The sequence below is a fragment of the Pantherophis guttatus genome, chromosome 5, assembly GCF_059756535.1.
Source record: "Pantherophis guttatus breed Tessera chromosome 5, ASM5975653v1, whole genome shotgun sequence".
Classification (NCBI taxonomy): Eukaryota; Metazoa; Chordata; class Lepidosauria; order Squamata; family Colubridae; genus Pantherophis; species Pantherophis guttatus.
In genome coordinates this window covers 100,870,992-100,888,060 of record NC_142067.1, presented here as the reverse complement: position 1 = coordinate 100,888,060, position 17,069 = coordinate 100,870,992, and the positions used below count along the sequence as shown (strand labels likewise).

General features: G+C 36.1%; 1 protein-coding gene across 4 annotated transcripts in view; it reads left to right on the top strand.

Moving 5' to 3' along the window:
- Window positions 1-17,069, top strand: part of SOX1 (SRY-box transcription factor 1) — a 486,872-nt gene that overhangs the window by 264,014 nt on the left and 205,789 nt on the right. Inside the window, exon 7 of one of the 4 annotated variants that reach the window (XR_015734549.1) lies at window positions 11,605-11,686. The exons of 2 other annotated variants lie outside the window; for them this stretch is intronic. The gene's annotated coding sequence lies outside the window, so the exon portion shown is untranslated. Of the gene's footprint in view, window positions 1-4,918; window positions 5,229-11,604; window positions 11,687-17,069 lie in introns of those variants that run through there. One more of the 4 variants, XR_015734547.1, reaches the window with a different exon arrangement.

The window sequence follows — 17,069 nt, the reverse complement described above, 5'->3', positions numbered from 1 at the left end:
TCACTTCAACAATTACTGAAGGTAAGAAAAATGGCCTATCAGCTTTTATATTGGGGAAGACAGAATAGAAATGATAAGCAGAGTTCCTGGCTTGCTTTCTTAGATCAAAACCCCTAATGTTTAATAGGATAAAACACTCACTTGGGTTGTTTCTCTCATATTCTTGTTGCTTAAGTAGGATTTGTCATCACCAAATGTGCCTAACTTGAATGAAATCTAAAAATTGGCAAGTTGGCAAGTAAAAATATTGCCTGCAAAAACACATTAACTTACAATTCTTCACTATAATGATACATAATAACTTTGATTTAGTTACTGCTTAGTTAGCAGTTTATCCACAACAAAATATTTCAGCAGTAAAATACTGAAGGGCCAGGTTCAGTTCTTAGTATCTCAAGACAGGATAAAAAAAACTCTGGCCTTTCATTCAGGAGAGTACTGCCGGGTAGTAATGATGATAATTAACACTAATCATTATGCTATAATCAGTTACACTAATTTATAGGATCCAATCTGGGTCAGTTTAGTCTTCCAAACTTTTGGACTCATGCTGGAGTCCATCCTCAAGGAACCTCTCTCTACTGCAGCGGTTCTCAACCTGGGGGTCGCGACCCCTTTGGGGGTCGAACGACCATTTCACAGGGGTCGCCAAAGCCCTCTCTTGCCCCCCCCCACGCCTTCACTCCCCCTCCCCCTCTGCCTCTGCTGGATCGCTCGGTCGCCGTTCGTTTACCCCGCCCATTCCCAATCTATTGCTGCCTCCGGAGTCCCAGCTGATGGCTAGAGGGGAAAAAAACTTTAAATTCTTGCCGCGGGGCTTCAAAGAGCCGCCCTACTCTCAGCTGTTTTGCGGAGGGCTCTGTTGCTAGCTAGCTGCAAAGAGGTAAATTCCTGGAGCAGATTTTTTTCCCCCTAGCTATGCTGAAAAAGCGAAATTGAAAGTAAGCAGGGTCTTGGCTGCAACGTGACAAAATGAGGCAGAGAGATTTCTTTTTCTTTTTCCTCACCAAAAAAGGTAGGTGCAAACTGCAAACAATGGGAAATTTAGGGCAAGAGGAGGTTCAAGATTTTAAAACACAGAAGAAAAAAAGCTCTATTTAACTAGGGAATTGTAATAATTGAGATACTATTAATTGCATATTGTGTTGAAAGCAGAAATGGTTAAGTTATGGTTTGGAGGAATATATGGGGAAAATTATTTGGTTTATTATTATTGGTAAATATAATTAATTGATTTGTAAGAAATTGGATTGCATGGAAATAATTGGAATATTCATGTTCATATTGATTAATATACAAAAAAGGTAGTTCTATAACTAATTGATTTATATTAAAATGTTGAATTTGTATTAAACAACTGTATTACATAATTAACCAATGTGAGGATGGATATAAAAATAGATGACAATGGGAAGGGGTATAATATAGAATAGAAGGGAAAAATTGAATTTGATTAAGATTAGAGATGAGTTTGAAGGGTAATATTGGTTTTTTTAAAAAATAGATGAAGAATAAATATGGTAAAAAGGAAATATAAAAATTGTAAATTTAATTGAAATGATTAAATACTGTGTTGGAAGAAATATCCTTCTGGGTTCTGCTCCAAGTGGGGAAAAAGACTGGAAACATGGAGACTGCTTGGAAAGATGGTTTAATGGTGGACATGATCACATGGCTTGATGGGGCCCATTGTGTTAGTTTCTGTTGCTATTGTGTTGCAAATGTCCTTTGACAAAGGCTTGACTTTCTGCCTCTGGCCCATTAACAAAGGGTGGGGGGCAGGAAGGTGGGAGTTGCTTTGTCTGTAAAATATGCTTCTCCATTTCTCATACAGGAAAATATAATATTCTGCCTTTTTAATATTTCCCAAAATATTTCATTCTTCTAGGAAAGGTGTGGGTGCTAACTTCCTACAACTGTTTAAATTTGTGAACCGGCCAAATACTCTGTTCAAAGAAAATACATTGTATGTTTGTATGTGTGTTTCTAATTATTGCTATTTATTGCTATTTGTTCTCTTTTATTCTTTAAAGTTTAATAATTCATTCTTTATCTTAATATCTTAATATTTGTTTGGGGTTGGCTTTCTTTCCTTTCATCTTTTTTATTGTACAGCAATCTTTCTCCTCAAACCTACCACCTCTGTCTTTTCTTTCTTACTTACTTTCTCTTCCCCCCCTCTTCTTCTTCTCCCTACTTCCTCTTTCTTTCTCCTTCTCCTCCTCTCTTCCGCCCTCTCTTACCTTCACTCCTACTCTAATTTCCCTTGCCTTCCTTCATCCCTCTCTGTTGCTGTATCCTTTTATGCATATGGACTACTCAGAGGGCTGAAAAAGTTATTTTTGACTGGTTGTCACACTTTTGACCAGTCCTCGAACTTACGACTGTCCTCACAATTTACGTTTTTGCCCTATCTTGTCACCATGGTGAAGAGAAGCAGTTGTGAAATGAGTGACACGGTTGTTAAGAATGGTACAATGGGCATAAATGATGATAACTGTGAAGACCGGTCAAAAGTGCGAGGACCTGTCAGAAATCACATTTTTCAGCCCTCTGGGTAGTCCTTTTGTGCACAGGGACTATTCAGAGGGCTGAAAAAGTTATTTTTGACTGGTCCTCGCACTTTTGACCAGTCCTCAAATTTACGACTGTCCTCACATTTTACGTTTTTTGCCCTATCTTATACCATGTTGAAGAGAAGCAGTTGTGAAATGAGTGACATAGTTGTTAAGAATGCTGCACAGGCATAAATGTGAGGATGGTCATAAGTGTGAGGACCAGTCAAAAGTGCGAGGACCTGTCAGAAATGACTTTTTCAGCCCTCTGAGTAGTCCCTATACACATAGCCATGGCCACCCGGTCACATGACCAGCTAGCCACGCCCACTCAGTCACATGACCTCCAAGCCACACCCACAAAATAAGCCACACCCACAGAACCGGTAGTAAAAAAATTTAGAACCCACCCCTGGTTGGGGGTCACCACAACATGAGGAACTGTATTAAAGGGTCATGGCATTAGGAAGGTTGAGAACCACTGCTCTACTGGAATGTGTGTTTTGGGTTATTCTATATGTCGTATTTATATGGTACCTGGCTGGGTATGGCTTCTTATTGGTTGATTGAGGTATTGATGGCCAGCTATTAAATCATTGGCTGTTGTTTTCTTGTGCTGCCAAGACCTTGGCTCCTAAGTATCTGATCAGCTGATGGTAAATCAGCACTCCTATTCTCTGACAAGCGGCTTCAATCATTTCCATGTCTATCTTTGTACCTGCTCGGCCAACAATCTTAGGTAGCTGTGAAATTGAATACATGTTCTTGTTCATTGCAATGTGAGGCTACCAATGAGTTCGGGTCTCCTCATATGACTGTTCACTTGTGTTCTTGCAATCTGGTGGTTAGCTTCCTTCCCATCTGTCCCACATAGTCACAGGGCAATTCATGCATGGAATCTGGTAGATTATATTAGAAATATCTCCCACCTCCAAAGATCTTTGCAATGCATGATTTGTCCTTATATGGTAGCCTCTGAGTGGTGGGCAATGCTCACTTGCAGATCTTGGAAGCTACATTCTACTACTTCTGAATATTTTTGATATATGGCAGGTGTATTTACATTCTGGTAAAGGGAAGTTCTCTGAGAATGGGCTCCAATATGAGTCTGAATCTTGGAAGAATAAACCTCTGGTGCTGGTGACCAACCCAGATTGGATCCTGCAATTATTCCGGCACATGTATATTTGCCTTCATTCATATACTAATTTAGTATGCAATTGCTTTCTATATGCTATGTAGTGTATAAGGTATAGTGGAATATACCTTTTCTGGCAGGATATGAGTTTTATAGAAGAGTTTTATTTGTTGTAGTATTTCAAATACCATGAAATTCTGCAGTTAAAAATGGTATGAAAATAGGATTGTAGCCAATTATCTTAAATAAACATAAAGATGTATTGTTATGCCTCAGCAGGTGGCAGCACCTAGCTGACCCTTGTCTGATCTCAGAAGTTGAGCAAAGTTGACACTTGTTAGCGTACATGAGGATTTCCTAATCCTAGGGCTGTAACCTAGACAGGAATGGACTAAAAAACCTCACAGAGAAAGGTAATTTCAATGGTAACACTATTCCATTAACATTGTTAGAAAAATTGTATGGAGGCAAATCCTAGAGACAAGTTTGACTTGATGCTGTTTTTTAAAAAAATTTCATGTGCTACCATACTACCGTAACAAAGAAAAATGTAGATTTTTAAAAAGGTATCTGAGTTTGCACTTTTTAAAATGTATTATACTGCAAATCATGTGAAGTGCCTAACCTCTAGGAATCTCTCCGTTAGCAACGTATATCAGAAGAAACTATAACTGATAGAAGAGTCAAATATTAAATCTTCATCCCGTTATTATCCAGCATATTAGCTATGTAAGAAGCTTAACAATTATAACTGTGATTGACTAGGTGGGCTCTAAAATCCTAAATATCAACTGCCAGAAGGGATAATTATAACACATTAGCACCTGCATCCTTAGACAAGATTGACAACTCCCATCTAACATCTGCTTAATATCACTTTCCTACTTTTTCTTTCTTTTGAAACAAATAACAAAGATGTTCTTGAAAGATAACAATAAGTCAGCATTTGTGTTATACATGTAGTTGATTACAGTTACAAGTTATATTTGGCAGTGCTCCACTGCTGAAATTAAATAAGTATTAAACTGGGATTTTTAAAGGAGCTACAGTTAAAGATGCATTTTAAAATCTTCCACTTAGATCCTCTGAAAATGAAAACATCACATAAGTGTACTTGATTGAATAATTCAGTGAATAGAATTGCAAAGCAATAGCTTCTTTATATTTTATTTATTTATTTATTTATTTTCTTATTTATCAAATCTCACTCTCATTATCAAAACAGGACAAAATTATCTACTGTAACTGGAGATGAGCACAGTTTAGGAACTGTTGTACTCAAGAATCGGAGAATGAGGAAAATCTATGCATGCTTATCAAAGAAAAATATCCACACAGGTATACTTGCAGACCCGAAGCTGAAGAAGCTGTGACAGAGTAGTTCTGTTTTTATTTCACTCTAGCCTTTAAGGTCAAGTGTAATGTACCTGGAAAGGAAATAATCTGAATTACCAAAAATTCTGTGTATTTGGGATTACAGTGATTTGTATTTTATGACTGTATAACTAGCTTCAAAATAATACATCTGTTGACTGAATTACGATGTTGATTCTTCTTTCATATGAAAGCAGATCTTTAGCCTAACATCCGCTGCATTGTTGTGTGATTTGGAAAGGGATTGACCAGCGCTTTGTTTATCTGAAGGTCTGGGTCCAAAGGTCAATTCACATACCCCAGTGCATATTATGGTGCTTTCATACACATAATGTTATATACCATTCAAAACATGATCCAAGTAGTTGCTAATTAATCCGGTCATTGTTGTGGGAGCTGGAAGAAAAACTGTTCTGACATTCCTTACTATTCATTGAAAAAGTGCACCTTACATCAAATGTTTTCAAATATATTTCTCTCTCCAAGCCAATCACAGGCCTCTAGAATCCAGGAGCTCTTTGGGAAAAATATGAGATAGAATTTGTCACAAATTGGTAAAGTAAACTCAACTGGTAAATGTGAAAATAAAGTTGCATGCCAACATTCCATGTAATCTAAAAAGGGAATATTGCCAGTGAAAATATTGGAGTTAGAGATTTTTATATTGAAGGGCAAAATGTGGTCTGCTACATATGTGAACATGAATATTGGGAACACTTGAGATCGCACCATTACTTTCTGATGCTGCTACATGTACACCTATATGCACTCTGAACCACCTTTGCTTTTAAGTCCAGATTTTTGCACAACCCTACAGAATGTTATCAAGTAATGTGACCATAGTGACTAGTTAAGAATACAGTAGGAACTGTGCTAAGTAATAAGGCAATTGGAGAGATACAACTGGATTTTAAACAAACTAGCAAGCCCCATCACTAGTTTAGATGCTATTATTTATACTATTTTCTCAAATAAATGCCTCAATTTGAGCCAGACCTCTTATGCAATTTTTCCCTTGCTCCTCTTTTTTGCTGTGCCAATGCACATAAGTGTTATGCAGTGAATATAAAACTAGCAGAATGCTGGCAGCAATTTAAAGGTGTGGACACAGTGGTAGAAACAAATACCATAGTAACCAGCTGCATCTGTCTTCTTCCAAAATGCACTTATATTAGGTTCTTCTCTATCAGCCTTATCCAGTTTGAGTGCCCTCAAATGTGGGCTTCCATTTCTAGAATCCCCAGCCAATATGGAAACAGTTCAGAATTCTGGGAGTTAAAGTCCATGCATGTGGAAGGTGCCCAGATTAAACAAGATGTGACTTCATATTATTCTATATTCATAATAGTTCTTAGTTTCTGTAAGTGTACCTCTGTCCATAACTACATAGACTTGGTATCAAAATAGTCATTCAATGGTTACATGAATCATGCTGGTCTGCCAATTCTAGGTATGCATTTCCACTAAGGAATAATAAAATAGCTATATTAATGAAACTGCGGAATGCTGCTTATTTTGTTAGGCTATAATGCACTATATGCTTGATTATAGCTGGAAAGAATGTGAAAGAAGGAGAATTGCAGAGACATGCTCTAGTCTTTCATTGCTTCTTCTGTAAAGCTAGCCTGGTGCATATTTATCGTTCCATCTCATTCTGTTAAAAAGATTTTAACATTTAAACCTGAATAATTTTGCATCATTAAAAGAAACTTACTTAGAAAGGCATTCTTGAATATGTGATAATTTCGGGATAAGAGATCTAAGTAGTCATATGCTGTTTACATGAATTAATGAACTAGAATGACATAGTCCTACATGACTATTGAAGATAACTGCAGATATATCACTTGTGACAATAATATTGAAATCACTGGAGAGGATATGTTCACACTTGGAATGTTGAAACATTTTAAGACCATGTCATCAAGTGATAACATCAATAAATTAATGAGCTTTCATGTATCAGAGTACTTAAAGAGGCAGAATGTTAATATTATAACTTTGTTGGCTGAAAACTATCATGGATATTTATTCACATATTACAGTGCTTCACATTGCAAAGGCAAAGGTATGTCAAATTGTACAGGGCACTTATGTGAACAACTCCTTGAAACAGCTGCATATTTTCCTGGGATCATGATACTGCTCTTCTTAATTGCAATATCACCTATTTTGTTATATTTAGTGAGAGCCAGTTTGGTTCTAGTGGTTAAGGTACCAGGTTAGAAAGCAACAGACTGCAAGTTCAAGTCCCACCTTAGCCATGGAAGCCAGCTGGGTGATCTTGGCCCAGTCACTCTCCATCATCCCAACTCACCTCAAAGGATTTGTTGTTGTTGTGAAAATAGGAGAAGGACAGTGCATTGTATATATTTGTCACTTTCAGTTATTTGTTAAAATAATAAAGGTGGGAAATGATAGATAGATAGATAGATAGATAGATAGATAGATAGATAGATAGATAGATAGATAGATGATGGATAGATGGATAGATAGATAGGCAGGCAGGCAAGCAGGGTAAGACATATTTGGGATAGAGTTGGCAACCAATGCTGCATACATACTCCACATCATTAGAAGGACATTTTCTTTTAAATCTGAACTATTGAACAGTCTTAAAAATAAATAAAGAGAAATCAAGTAATATATGAGGATGATTAATTATTCCAAATGACTAATCTGCAATGAATTCTGCATATACGCTTTTTGGATTTGTTCTTAAATTTATGTGAAGCAATTTTTCACATAAAGCTGGCTACATTTTCTTTCTTTGATCACAGAATAGCTCTGAAGAAACTCTAATTTGTTAATAAAACTTTTGAAAAAAATAATGCTGAGTTTCAGAATAAGATGAAATACAAAAAGCAAAAAAAAAGGAGGGGTAGGAAAATAAAAAGTTAAAGAAAAGACTAAAACAGGAGTGCAAAAAGAAAGAAAAAGAAGAGGAAAAGGGGGGAAAGAATAACTTCTAACTTTCTTAGAACGCATATAAAATATTTTATTTATTATTTTATTATTTATTAATTCAATTTGTATGCCGCCCCCTCTGAAGACTCAGGGTGGCTCACAATGCATTTAAAATCATTATAAAAAACATTTCAAAATTAAAAACATTAAAAACATTAAAACTCATTCACACCATTCATGGCTGGATCTCGCCAGATCGCAAGAGCGAGATCAACGGCCCCAGGCCTGCCGGAAAAGCCAGGTCTTCACCGCTTTTTGGAAGACCAATAGGGTGGGGATGGTCCGGACCTCAGGAGGTAACTGGTTGCAGAGAGCTGGGGCAGCCACAGAGAAGGCCCTCCCCCGTGGGCCCGCCAGCCGGCATTGTTTAGCTGATGGGATCTGGAGGAGACCAACTCTGTGGGATCTTACCGGTCGTTGGGAGCTATGCAGTAGAAGGCAGTCTCGAAGACCGCCCTGAGCCATGTAGGGCTTTAAAGGTAATAACCAACACCTTGAATTGTGACCGGAGACCAATAGGGAGCCAATGCAACTCGTGGAGAATTGGTGTAATGTGGGTGTACCTAGGTACACCCACAACAGCTCTTGCGGCTGCGTTCTGGACCAACTGTAGTCTCCAAACAATTTTCAAGGGTAGCCCCATGTAAAGCGCATTGCAATAATCTAACCGTGAGGTGACAAGGGCATGAGTGACCATGAGGAAAGCCTCCCGATCCAAGTAGGGGTCGCAATTGGTGCACCAGGTGAACCTGTTCAAAGGTCCCCCTAGCCACAGCTGTCAGATGTTGCTCTGAACAGTATATTGAACTCATACTGTAAAATCAATAATACACAGTATTTCTATAATCATAAACCATTCTAATAGTCAAATCCCAAAATTAAATGTTCATTTCTTTCAGTTTCTAGCAAGTGGTTTCTAAGTAGAAACAAAGTTAGACAAAGTCTTTTCTTTAATCAGAGTAGTCAGTTTTGCCATTTCAGCCAATTCACCATTCTTCCATTGTTGGGATTTGTAAGCCTTCCATCTCTCTTCGAACAAAAGTCTTGCTACTGTTGTCAAATAAAGAAAGTCACAGGTTTTTCTTCAATCTACCTGTTCAAACCTAAAAGGGAAACCTTTGGTTTCAATTGGACATTTAAGAATTCTCTGAATTAAAATACATACCTGATCCCAATATTTCCTAGCTATCTTAAATGTGTACCAAGATGATAGAAAGTACCTTCACATTAGTTACATTTCCAAAATATGTTTGGCACTTCCTTATACATCTTTGGCAATTTATCAGTTGTTAAATAATAATGGTACATTATCTTATAAAAATGGTCTTTCAAACCAGAATTTAATGTAAATGTCCATCTTTTACCCTAACCCTTATTCTCCCATTGATCAAGTATTATATTATATACAAAAAAATTACCCATTTAATAATACAGTCTTTGACATATTAATCTTCCTTGTTCATTTTCAGTAAATCTTATCATCCTAGCAACAACATGCTCAACATTAGTACACAAATCTAACTCAAAGTCAGCATTAATTTTGAAACCATTGTATTGTAAATAAAACCATGTTTTATTTCTCTATTCCACTCTGAGTTGTTCTGAAATAACCCAATATTCTTGATTGCCAGGGTTCTCACTTTCAGCTAGTTTCTTGACAGTCAGCGCACAATAAATGCCTTTAACTCTAAACCTTTCCTACCATATATCCGCACACTGGAATGTGATCGAAGTTTTCCTTTTTCCATTTGGCATTGGTCTTAAATTTGTAGAGAAAGTTCTCAGCTTGGCAAAAGTTCTTAGTCTTTCATCCAAAAACATACTGGCTTAAATGTGTAGAGGCAGAGGTATGGATATATGCTCTACCTCTGAAATATCCCAGAGCTGTGGGTTCCTCCAGACACGTTGCATATTTTGTGAAAATGTTTGACAACTACAAAAACCTCAGTGGTCACAAACTGCATCACTATAATAAAAACCAAAATTTGTATTTTTAGAAAGAAGGTCATTCAGCTTAATTTTCAAAATCTTATTCTTCAGAAGCTTTCACAACTTTGCTTACAAAATACAATAGTCAACATTACAACAATTCACTAAACCATCTTCAAACTTATTTAAACATAAGTAAAGGATAAGCCACCCTGAGTCATTTGGAGCAGGATAATCTACACATACAAGTGAGTGGTTATCCTGATCCAAATAACTCTGGGTGGCTTATACATTAAAAATAATAAAGCATAAAATAAAGAACCAGATTATGTGTGTCATACATCATGCAAAAACACTTTATTGATTAGTCAATGAAGATTCTCAGTCATCCAGGTCGAGTTGTCTGGAAGTTGGGTCAGAGCAGCTCGACTTCTTTTCTTTTTGGTTTGAAACATTTCAGTGCTTATCCAAATAGCTTCTTCAGTCTGAGCAAGTTGGTTAGGGGGACCCCATATATGTCCTCCAGGGTTGTTTTATTTATCATCTAATATGAATAGGCTCATTAGGTTAGTAGGCAGAAGCTGTTAATAATCGGTGCTCCTAAATCATTTCTCCTAGGTGGGTCTTTAAGTGTAGGCTCCCTGGTGAACTGTGAAGTGGTCTTGATCTTTTTGGGAATTGATGTAAAAGCAGCATAAGACATGGAGGACAGGTTGTGTCTGTCTTTCAACCACATCATTGAACAATAAAATATGAATAAAAAAGGGAATACAATTAAAATTGTAATTGGTATCAGTGTAAGTCAAATCATTTAATCATGCCTATAGTTAACTTCAGTAGGTGCTAGATGATCTTTTCTGCTTTATTTTATATATAAAAGAGGTGGTACTTCTAATCCCAACCAGCAGGTTCCCTGTACAAAGTGGGACTATTTAATTTTTGTTTTCTAAAACATCTTCAATTTTATGGTGGATTCTACTTAGAGATTTCTAAAACATCAAATTGACATTCAAGTAGTAAAAGAGCAGTATCTTCAATGGTATTTGTACTACATATATACAGTCTTTCTCTATAAGGATCTCTATAAATATAAATACAATATATATTATATTATAAGCTCCCCAGAATTGCTTTGGATAGCAAGATGGGCAGCATATAAATTTAACAAATAAATAACAAATTTAGTCATAGAATTGTTCAAATCATATTCTTATAAAATCCCATCTATAATGTTGGGGAATATGAACTATTACTTTCCAATATGGAATAGAAATGTGTGTCTAGCCAGCCACTTAAAAAGATTTAACATATTTAAACAATGGAATTGAGTTTTGCAATTTCAGATTGAAGGGTGATTTTGGTGATTTTTGAAGCCCTACATTCAAAACATGTGCCAGGGCTCTTCTGATCATGTGTGTCCAGACAAATTATTGTGTGACCAAGCAAAAAAATCCTACAGGGCCTTGACACTTAATTTAAGACCTAGGAGACCTGTGAAGGTACTAAATCTGAGGATTGGTTGCAAAGTTACTTTGTTCATTAATGTCATAATTGTGAATACTCACTGTCTGAGGTTAATTGCTAAATGAGGACTACCTGTATTACAGCATGCCTATTATTGCTTGTGCGGTTGTATTCTAGACAAGATGGGCGGCACACAAATTTAAGAAAGAAAGAAAGAAAGAAAGAAAGAAAGAAAGAAAGAAAGAAAGAAAGAAAGAAAGAAAGAAAGAAAGAAAGAAAGAAAGAAAGAAAGAAAGAAAGAAATCTGGACCAGCTACATTCTGGACTAGCTGCAAAGACAGCCCCAATAATGTACATTGCAGTAATCCATTTGTGAGGTAGTTTGCTTTTTTTCATCTTCCTAGTATTTTCCTGCAAGTGCAGGATTCAATTTATTTTTTGATCAACCATTTTGATCCATTGGTAGCAATAGGAATTTACGAACTGGTTTGTTGTCAACATTATAAGTTTAGAGAGAAAAAGTGACTGGCCCAAAGTCACACAGCCAGCTTTCATACCTAAATGGGACTCACAGTTTCCTAATTTCTAGCCTGGTGCCTTAACAATAGACCAAACTGGCTTCCCTTGTGAGATGATTAGGATTAAGTCTTCACAATTTATTTTATTTATTATTTATTAAACAAATTTCTACAGCTGCCCAACTCATGCATAGGTGACTGGGTGACCCAATCTAGGAATAAGCACAACTGGTATGCTGGACTAGCTGTGAGCCTCAAATGGTCCTCAGATTATGCACTAGTCTGAAATGGGAAGACTCCATACTCTAGAACAGGCTATTGACAGCATCATTCAAATGGCTTGGAGTAAAGATAAACAGTTAAAGATCATCAGCATACTGATTATAATGGACCCAGTATGATGAGAATGTTGAGCACCACATAAAGTCAACCAACCACAAAGAAAGGAAGAATGCCGCCATAATGTGGTGTCCACTTTCATCCTCACAGTCAATCCAGAAGGATATTGAACTCATTTATTAATGAGTGACAAGGAATTAAGAGCCTTGGTACTACAGTGGTTTAAAGCACCCTGTTATTAACACAGCTGCCTGCAATTTACTGCTGGTTCGAATCTCTCCAAGGCTCAAGGTTGACTCAGCCTTCCATCCTTTCTAAGGTAGGTTAAATGAGGACCCAGTTTGTGGGGGCAATAAGCTGACTTTGTATAAATATACAAAAGTATGAAGGCTATTGCTTAACGCACTGTAAGCCGCCCTGAGTCTCCGGAGAAGGGCGGCATATAAATCAAATTTAAAAAAAAAAAAAAAAAAAAAAATTAAACAGAAAAAATAACCTCTTTGGATGCATAGTCACACTGAAAGGAAAAACAATATTTAAAGTAATGACCATGTATAAAGAGCAGCTGAACTATGCATTACTAGCTGGGGATGATGGAAGTTGAGAGTTGTACTGACTAGGAATGATGGAAATGGTAATTCAACAGCTCTAGAAGGAACTAGGTTAAGGAAGAATGCTGATGACACAAGTGCCTAACTTTCTGATTACTCATCAGTACAGAATGACCCTCTATTCAGGAAAATAGTGATCATACTTCTACTTCTGCTCAGTGATGTAATGTAAACATCTCATATTCATTGACCAATGGAGGGGAATTGCTGAATAGTGGCAGTAGAATTAAGCCAGAGCTCTGGAATAAAGAATTCTACCAAATACGAGGCAGTTCTCTGGAGCATCAAACCTCAACTTTTTACTTTTATATAATAATACAAACTAGCCATTTATATAACAATAAACCTACTTAATCAGCAAAACCCAAAATCAACATTTCATTTTTTTCCCACTCAAGCACAAAGTCAAAAGTGGTTTCCAAGTAGAAACAAAATTAATTGTGTTCTTTTCTTTAATCAGAGCAGTCAATTTGGCCATCTCTGCTAACGCCATCAAGTTTTGCAGCCACTCATCCATTGTAAGAATCAAAGCGTCCTTCCATTTTTGTGCATAAAGTAATCTTGCTGCCATCCATGTATGTAATATCGAAGTCCCAAATTTTTTTCCAAATCTTTTTCCATTAAACCCAAAAGAAAGGTCTCTGGTTTTATCTTTATATTCACTTTAAGTATCTTCTGTATTAAGATGTGAATCCTATTCCAATATTTCTTTGCTTTGTCACATGTCCACCATAAATAATAAAAGATCCCTTCTTTACATTTGCATTTCCAACGAGATATCTTTATGCATTCTTGACAACTTGTCCAATGTTAAATACCAACAATAACATCATCTTATAAAATTTTTCTTTTAAATTATAATTTAGTTTAAATTTTAGACCTTTCATCCATATATTCTCTCATTGTTCAAACATTATATTATATCCAAAGTTCCTTGTCCACTGAATCATACAATGCTTTACATATTCATTTCTCAAATTCAAATTCAATAATAATTTATAGACCTTAGCAATAATATGTTCATCATTATCATGCAGTAAGTTTCTAATTCATTTTTCACAAAATCAAATCCATAAACTCTTTTTATCTAATTTAAATCTTTCTTTCAATTGTAAGTATGTAAACCAATGGCAAACACATATTTCTAATTCTAACTCCTCCTTAGATTTGAGGTTAGGATCAACATAAATGAAATATATTATTTGACCATAGTTCACCAATCTAGCTTCGCCACCATTTCTTTTCTAAAAAATGCTTCCCGGGGAATACCCAAAGAGGCATCTTCACAGAGAACCTTGTTTTATATTTATTCCAAACTCTTAGGATGGCACATCTAACAAAATGATTATTAAAGTCAACATTTACTTTAACCTTGTCATACCATAAATAGCCCTGCCACCCAAATCTTAATTCATGGCCCTTTAGTTCAAGTAATGTCTTATTTTGGAGATTCACCCACTATTTTAGTCAGACCAAACAACAAGCACTGAAATACAATTTCAAATCTGGTAAACACAGACCTCCTCTTTCCTTAGCATCTTGCAATGGTTTGTATCTAATTCTTGGTTTTTCCCCTTGCCATATAAACTTGGAAATATCCATTTGCCATTGTTTAAATGAAATATCCGTTACAAGCATTGGTAAAGTCTGAAACAAAAAAAAAGCATCTTTGGTAAAACATTCATCTTAATCACAGAGATTCTACCCAATAGAATAGCTGCAATTTATCCCATCTTAGTAAATCCTTTTTTATATCATTCCAAAGAGGCACATAATTGTTTTGAGACAGTTTAGCATTTGCCCTAGGTGATGGCAATAAACATTTAATGGAAGAATTGGGAATACATTCCATCATTTCTGGTTCTTTATGCCAAGAGTTTCTAGCAGTACATTCCTAGAACAATATGACATCACAAAAAATAGTGGGTTTTATCCTATACTCTGAAGTGATGGTATAACATGATCCTATAACTATTAGTATTAACTCACTTTTTTTCAGTTTCTTTTTTACATAGCCTATGGACTTTTCATAACAGTAGTCATTGTGGATTATTATACTGACCTAAAAATTAATTTAAATATCCTTTTTAAATCTCCTGTTTAATCTGCATGTTAACTATTAAATTACTTGATGGTTGAAAGCACTTGTGCTTCCTACATGTGAAGTGTGAACTTCTCAGCTGGTAATTATTAAGTTTATATTAATCATTTCAGGGCTAGAAAAGAGATGAAAAATATAGCCTATAAAAATAGGCTATCGCCTATTTATATGCATGATGTAAGAATTATTATATATCGAACCATTATCATATGGTTAGATTATATTATAGAGAAACTCACAACACAATTTTATTCCCAAGAAAGTCTCAGTTCCATATTTACTTGAACTGGAAAGAATTACATTTAATAGGGATTACTTTTATGTAGACCAATTGGGAGTATAGTGTAATATTGTAAAACAAAGGTGTCAAACTGGCGGCCTGTGGACCGGATGCGTCATGCACAGGCTACGCCCACCCCAGCTCTGTGAAGGGGAAAAACGTCACAAAATGTCACGTGATGGCAACACGACGTAGCGAGTTTGACACTCATGCTATAAAATATTACTTTTACATGCCTCTAGATGATTACACTGCAACATAATAGCTGAGTTATTAGACTAGAAAGGTTACTCTGGTTTTAATATAACCCTTTTTGGATTCATGTTATGAAGTGGTGATTTAATAAGGAAAGATTAAATTTACCATTTTTTTCCCCAAGAAAGTGCTTCAATAAAATATCCCAAAAGGCTAGACTGCAATCTTATTATAACTGAGGGAAAGTGAGTTGGCTCAACTATCAGTAAATACTGTATGTATGGGATTTTTGGATTACAGCTCACACTACTATTATGCTTTGTGTCGGGTTCTGTCTTACTCCTTCCTACTTATTGATTGCAGGGCGCAAAAGACGATATCACAGCACTTCATAATCAATCAGATTTAAGAAAATGATGCTGCCGCTGGGGCACAAAAATGCAGCTGAGATTTAGGTCACAGAGAATAAAACAAATAGGCAAATAAGCAACAGTTTCCACAATGTGCCAAACATGGGAAAAGGAATCAAATTAGCACTGCCAAAATTTTCAATAAAACCTGTTGTAGCTTCATGTCATTTTTTGATTGAAATCTGTTGGATTTGCCACCAAAGATACTTAAAATCAGTGTGCTGCTTTTTCCAAAGGCAGCGGCTTCTTTTAGATAATATGGCATGTCTCTTTAAAACACTGATCTTAAATACTACAGGTCAGCCTCAATTTACAACAGTTCATTTAATGACCGAAGTTACAACGGCATTGACCATTTTTCACACGATCGTTGCAGCATCTCCATGGTCACATGATCAAAATTCAGAGACTTGACAACTGATTCATATTTATGACAGTTACAGTGTTCCAGGGTCATGACCTTGCCAGAAGGTCACCTTTTGTGACCTTCTGGCAAGCAAAGTCAATGGGGAAACCAGATTCATTTAACACCCGTGTTACTAATTTAACAGCCACAGTGATTCACTTAACAACTGTGGCAAGAAAGGCCGTAAATTTAACAAATGTCTCACTTAGCAAGAGAAATTTTGGGCTCAATTTTGGTCGTAAGTCGAGGACTACTTGTACTGTAGATCGAATTTTAAAGTTAAATGATTCAGACAAAGTTTGATTTTCTCCCCCTTCCTTGCTATGCTGATACAGTTTTAGAATACTGTTTAGTTTTATGCCTCTCACTTCTTTGACAGTGTTCTGTAAGTGCTGTCTTCCTAAGAATAATATTTCTTCCACCATGGGTATTCTGCAATAGTTGTTCCATCTCCAAATATGTTTTTTTCCCCACTATATCCACATGTCAATCAACACCTTCTTTTAAATGAGCAAATGACAGGCAGCAGAATTCAAATTAAGGATAACAGAAGGTTTTTTTCCCCACTGAAACCTCATTGCTATGGTATAAAAAGTATATCTCCATTAGAAATTGGAGTGATTTGCACAGCTAAAATCTATTGTAAGGTATTATTTTTACAGAAAACAATTATGCCCACTATCCCAAAGAAGATTTCTTGGGGAAAAAACTGCTAACAAAAGCAAATATTTATTGTATCATAGTATTCCACAAACCCCAAAGGCTTCTCTATTCACTTTTAT